Here is a 6,709-nt window from a genome sequence, read left to right as displayed (position 1 = left end):
AGTTCTTTGTGTGTGTCCCCTGGTTATCCCTCACTGTGTATTACTTTGGGAAATCCCCTCTTATTTTCACCTTATGCTGTTTAGTTTTTGGTCTGCATGCATATCAGCCACCCTCACTTCATTTCTAGGCCTATTTACTGTTGTTTCCTCCTTCCTCATGTTAGTGATCTTCTTGGACTCTGAAAGCAAGCACATTACGTAGCCATCAGCAATGGCAAAAATGGGAATGGGTGTCTGGCCAACACCCCACACGTATATTTTAGGAAGGATTCCTTCATAGTAAAACTCGTAATGCTTTGGAAATAGTTAAACTTTGTTTCCTTATAAGGTGTCCTTTTGAAGCAAGTATGTTTTTAATTTGCTTAACTGTAGTTAAGCAGGAGGCCAGGTGCTTTCTCTGGGGACAGGCCCAGTTAACACTAGCTGCGCTGACCACAGGGGCATCAGGGGTTCCCGTATGCAGAGCAGGACTCAGACCCACGCAGCTGTTGCTGGTGTCGTGCACCTCCCTACAGAAGCAGTGCTCCTTATGGCTGGTCGCAAACAGAGGGCTGTTTGTAGCAAATGGGAAGTTTCTCTAATTAACATGTCATACTTTTCATACTCAAACAGCTTGGAGGTCTCTTGCTGAGACTTAAGCTGTTTAGCTGTTGTTAAGCTGTCAGAGGCATAACATTAAAGAACTGTGAGGCACAGATAGATAGCTCTCCCTTGGTGTGACATTTTTACTCTTTTATCACTTTGAAGCTGTTTTTTTTAGCAGTGATGCTTGAAATTCTGCAAAATGATAGATGTGACTGGCAGCAGGAATATCAGTCTCCCTGTAGTGGCCTTAAAACAAAACAAAATCTAAAAATTGGCAACAATAAACCCCCAAACCTCGTAAGTAATGGAAGTAAGGCCAGGGTGGGTTTTTGTTCATCTGTCTTCTCAAGGGCCCAAATTTGTGACAGGCTCCTCTAGTATTCATTTTACTCCCTTTAATCTCCAAATAGCAGATGAAAAAAGTGAGGCAGGAAGGACTGACTTAGGACAGCTGTTCACAGTGCAGGTTTCCCCAGCGTTTCTGTGCTGATCACAATTGGCGCTTTCTCTGAGCTGTAGAGGCACAGGAATTAAAAGCTTCACCGTTGTGTTCATCAGCAGGCTGGGCTATATGGAGGCACAGTGAAAAGTAACAGCATTTATGCCTTTGTGTAAGGGCCAGGGTCAGATTCAGGGCTGACATAGTTGGGTCTATTGCCCTTTGGAAAGAATCTCAATCTGCTTTAGGCCAAAAGGCCTGCTGCCATGAGACTTGAATGGGGACACTGATGCATCCTGGTTTTATTGGTAAAGCAGGGAAAAACAGACAACAGCGAAGAGCAGATGTCCTTGCAAAGTGTTGTGTAAATAACAGTGATCCGTGTCCATCAGTCACAGTAAAAGCTTTACTTCCATTTTCCTTTACTGCCCCACACCTTCCTCCCTGTGTTCACTTCTTTGCTGGTCTCTGTGTATTCCTATAGGTGATGGTATTTGTGATGGGTGAGAGAAATAATAGAAAAGCACCTAGGGAACATGCTAATGTGCTGTGGAAGACTGAAGAACTTATTTTTTTCTTTTTTAATATAAGTACTTTTTTTATATACTTAACCTTGATGTCGGATAGTGTCACGTGATCTTTTTTGCATACTTCGTCGTCTTCTTGGGAACAGTGATGTTCCAATACCAGTCTGTTTTCAACACGCTAAACGGAAAGCTTTAAGATACCAGATTCTCCCATACGTGCTAAGTGAGGACAGGTATTCAAGTGTTAATTATTCAGTAATGATTGTGTCACCTTGGGTTTTATGCTTGATATTTATGTCCAGCTGTGAAAGCTCTGCAAGTGAAAAACAGACAGCAGATCATATAGGTCTTCAGAAATCAGGACTCAGCTGTGAGGCCCAAGCTTTTGCAAAACTTCTAGCTTTACTGTGTCAGTGACTCTACCAGCTGCTTGTCAGATAGGAATAATGGCAGATGTTCTCAACCCTCACTTTGTTTAGATGGAAAATTTGGGGGCAGGCATGGATTTGTTTTTCACACAAGACAGCCTAGATCCTGTTTTGAGGACCTTTACATGGCAACATAAGTGTTAATAGCAACAATATATGTCTTCAGCCATAGCTTGTATAACTCAGGACAATGGTTATCTCATGATCTGATTAATTTTACCCAATACAATACTGTCAGCCACTTATATGAAACAAACAGGAAGCCAAAAAACAGGGAATTAAAACAAAATAAGCTTTCTCTTGGAAATTTGCAAAGATAAAAACAAAACAAAGAAGTTCACCATTCAAGTTTCAGTCCCGTTGTAAAACTGATTATACAGTATGGGTTGCTTGGTAACCAGTCCTGAGTAAAACAAAGAGGATAGTCAGAGGAGTTCTCCCTGGAATAATAATATCTTGCAGTTATGGCCATCAGAAAGAAAAAACCATCACAAGGAAGCGGTGTTCAGCTGTGCTCTAATCTAGGGAGGATCCTCAAATGCCCATTTCAGAACAAAGAGTAAGGTTTTTGTTTTTCTTTTTTTCCTTCTTTCTCTTCGATTCACTGCTGCTGTGCAGATTTCTCCATTTGAAGCTCTGGTACTAAAGCTGCTTTCACATGCCCAATTTGTTCAGAGAGAATCTGTTCTTGAGATGTTCTATAAAATGGCAGCTGTGGGCATTATCCAGTAGAGGAGAGAGGACTGGCTGGACAGCGTACTTCAGACACGTGAGCCTTTTATGTACATCTTTCTCTCAACTGTAGCTGTATTGATTCAGCTGGGGAAAATGAATGCCTCCACTGCTTAATATCATGGGAAATATTTACACAGAAGAAAAAAAAATAATTGCCACACAATTCAGCAGCTCATTTCCATCATCACTCTGACAAAGACAAAATTCAGCTTGTATGTCATAGAGCGTTCTCTAGAAGAGCTTAATTAAATTTATAATGAAAATAACAGAGGATTAAGAAGACACAAGAGAAATATATTCCTCTTGGAGAGCATTACTGAGGTGGTAGAAGTAATTTTCAGAGAAAATTACCTGTTTGCTGTTCAGTTTCTATAGAAATTAAATGAGTCTTTACAAACTCTGGAAAAATGCATTCCAGCCCCCGCTTTGTCACTGTGCAACTTGCCACTTGTTATTTATAAAATCGATCGTAGGTCTCCATCCCCATTTTCCCTTATTCAAATACATTTTAGTCTTTTGTCCCTGCTGATAAATATACTGATGATTATATCATGTTCTTAACCGAGAACTGCCAAAGCTGACAGTCAAGGCAGCACACGTCAGCTGTATCTTTTGAAGGAAGCAGTAAGGGGACATAAATCTTCTAAAGAGCTCATTTGAGCACTCTGTTTAGATTCTTTAAAAAGACCCAGATTGAGCCCTAGGCCTCATCAAACTCATATGTCTTTAAGGTTTCCAAAGCTGCTTGGGAAAATATCGCCTGGTGTTCCTTGCTTTTCCACTGCCCTTTTTGGGGAAGGCACACCTTAATGCTTCTCCAGCGAAAGATGTTTTTCTCATTAGCGTTAGCAATCATTCTAGCGAACTCTTCCCCATGTCCTGTCATTGTGTGTTTCATTTGCAAAGATGTTCATAATGAAGACACGGAGGAATGAAAGGATTTCGGGGTTTCTTGCCCTTCAGATGATTCGGTTTTACTGCATAGCCTGGTAGGAGGACAGTCCAGAGTGGGAGAGAATGAAACACCTTTGCCCAAATACAGATTATCTGCACTTAGCTCACTGAAGACAGGGGAATTTCATGCTCTGGGAAGGAATCAAGGAGCTCTTGTCCTTTCTCAACACTAATCCATTCCTGCCATTACCTGCACGCCCAGTCACATCTCACTTGCAGATTGATCTCTTCTATCAGTATTAATCTGGTCATAAGATCATAGCACAGCATCACTCAAATCATTATACCTCCTGCTTAGGAACCCACTAGTCCACACCACTTTTCCATTTTGTCTGTTGCTTTATTCTTGTTTTTAAAAGTAACCTTAATTAAAACTCAGACTCCTGAATTTTCTTCCCATCCCCACCCTAGCGTAAGACATAAGTTGATTTAATCTTGGCACAACCTTGATCTTTTCATTCCCTCCTTTCTTGGTCTTTTCAATCCCTGCTGCCTCCAAATTCCTTGACATACTTTTTATTATATAAATGGATGTTCAAAGGCTATCTGGATAGAAGCATGCAGTAGCGTCATACACACACAGAGTGTGTGTCTTGGGGTAAAATAGCATTCAACCCTATCAGCAGTCTGCTGTTTTGCTTGAACTTTTATAAAGCAAGGCATTTTCAGAACAGAAATCTTTTGAAGTCACTTCTTATTCCTGGGTGTGTTTCCAGTGTTTACTTCTCCAAGTGGCCTTCTCCCAGCACTGGGAACTCCCAGAGGGAAAGCTCCTTCTGCTCTTCAGTAACTATGATTTGTTTGTTTGGCAGCCTTGGATTTTATGGACGTGCAATTAAATGAAAATTAAAATAATCCTACATTTTGGGGGGAAAACAAACCTTTATAAATAGGGATGGAGTAAAAGGCTATTTTTAATGGAAATGCTAGGGTGGGGTTTTTTTCTTTTTTTTGCGTGGCTCCTTCCTTGTGGAGAATCGAGATGTCTCTGACAGCAGTAATATGACTGTAGGAGGGGGTGATTCTAATGTAAGAAGAAATGTTGAATTCTGTGTGTTCCTTTTATTACAAGAAGGTGGTTATAGGATCTGTACTGTATCAGAGTACAGTATGACACATGCTGTACTCCCTTCACAGGCCTTTCATACCCTGATATAATTAAACCTGAGCTTTCCAGAACTAGACTTTATGGGCAGAACAGGTGGCTTATTTGGTTAGGCTGCTAGGGAGGGTGATAGAAAAAAAAAAAAAAAAAAAAAAAGACATTCTAACAAGTTTTTCCAGAGCTTTATCATTCATTTGGAGAAGTTTAAATGGAGACTGGAAATTTAATATGACATGCCACATGCTGCTGAGAAGCATATGAGAGCTAGGAGATATATAACCTCTTGTTGCAATTCAATGAAGAAGCATGTCTGAGCCAAGCAAAAGGCATGCTGAACAGCGTTATTAACTGCCAACAACCAGCAGGTTCATGGGTGCTGATGGGAGCTTTTACTGAGTGGATGGGTTTACAGAGATTCTCCAAATAAACAATAAGTGGCAACAAGAGTTAAGAACTTATTCACAATAACTTATTTATATACCATATATACAGTGTTTTTATTGTTATATTAGCTAACTCAAAAGTAAGATACGCATACCCCAGAAAGGAAGAGACAGAGAGCCTGTAGGAAAGAATAGCACAGTCTATTGGGACACGCCTGCACGGCATGCCACCCAGCAGGCATGGATGAGCCAAACCTCACTAAGGCCATACTGATCTCAGATTTTTACAAGAATGGGGCTTTAAACCCACACCCTCACAGTTGGTATACCCACACTTACAGGCCCCCCAGAGGAGGGGTCTCCTGCGCCTCAGGTCTAGTGATGGTCCCAGCTGGCATCCTGACTGAGGCGGAGGGGGAGAGCGAGGCCCTGTTTGGTGGCACTGGCCAGCTACTGCTGTTCAGGTCCTCTCACGGTCATCAGTGGTTCCGCCACTCCTGATGTCTTCAGCTGGAGTCTGGCCTTTAAAAAGGCCACTTAGGCTGCTCTCCTCAAACTCCCGTCCTGTCTGCTCTCTTTATATAGGTTTATGCAAATTGGTGCATGTGATCACTAACCACAGCTTTAGGGAGTATTCTCAGCCTCTTCCTTTGAAATCAAATTACATGTTGTTTCTAAAAGCAGCTCCCCACCCAGTTCTGTCATTGCATGGAGACTTGAGCAAACTTCCATTAAAGTAATGGAAGAAAGTGCCTGACTGGTTATCGAGGAGCTCTTGCTGTTTTCTCCTACCAGGCATTTCATCCCCAGCAAGTTTAACATCTTTTGATTCTTTCATCAGCTGTTACTTTCCTTTACTCTAGCTTAGAGCACAGCATGAAACTCTTCTTTCCTGTAATTGGGCACTGTCGTAGTTACAATTCCTCTTTCTGTCCTTCTGGGAAAAAATAATCATTGTTAAAGCTTGAAAATACTTTGTGTAGTTGCAGACCTGGAAAGGCCTGAGTTGAGCGGCACAGAGCCAGTCTGGAGAGGAGGTGTCATAGTTCAGACTCTTGGTTTGGGAATTCAGCCTTCTGCTCCTCACACTCTCTCTGGCCTTGGGGAAAATTCCTTTGAACCGAGACAAGACCTAGGGAGAGAGGTTTATATCCCTGCTATAACAAGCAACAGAGGCTACCTCAGGGGTTCAGAGTCGCTGGGCCCTAGATCTGTTCCCCAGCCCAAGCTCCGTTGTATTTGGGATGGCCAGGCTCCAGGGTGGCCACAAGCTGAGGGAGCTGTGCAAAGTAGTGGCGCTTCCACAGCAAGACTGATGCTTTCGTGAGTCACTCCTAAGTAGTGCTGCGTTTAATAAATTGCTCTGTTTTTGCAAGGAGGTGATACTGTAGCTTCTCTTTGTTCAGCAAGTCTAACGGTTTTTCTCACTGAAGCAAGGACTTATGGACGTGGGTTATCAGATTGGGTTTCCAGGTCACAAATCTGACAATGTACAGGTATTTAATGAACTCTGTATATATGCTCAGCTTAAATTAACCAGTTTCCATAGGTGA

At 42.0% G+C, this 6,709-nt stretch overlaps 1 long non-coding RNA gene across 4 annotated transcripts in view; it reads left to right on the top strand.

The window, feature by feature from the left end:
- The first annotated feature begins 626 nt into the window (after nucleotides 1-626).
- The window catches only part of LOC104138557 (uncharacterized), a 91,145-nt gene continuing 85,062 nt past the window's right edge, over nucleotides 627-6,709 (top strand). The window contains exons 1-2 of one of the 4 annotated variants that reach the window (XR_011135908.1): nucleotides 628-2,538; nucleotides 2,655-2,748. This is a non-coding gene — a long non-coding RNA (uncharacterized lncRNA). The other 3 variants (XR_011135906.1, XR_011135905.1, XR_011135907.1) reach the window with 3 other exon arrangements.

The sequence above is a fragment of the Struthio camelus genome, chromosome 22 (assembly GCF_040807025.1).
Source record: "Struthio camelus isolate bStrCam1 chromosome 22, bStrCam1.hap1, whole genome shotgun sequence".
NCBI lineage: Eukaryota > Metazoa > Chordata > Aves > Struthioniformes > Struthionidae > Struthio > Struthio camelus.
This window is presented reverse-complemented; position numbering and strand designations above follow the sequence as displayed.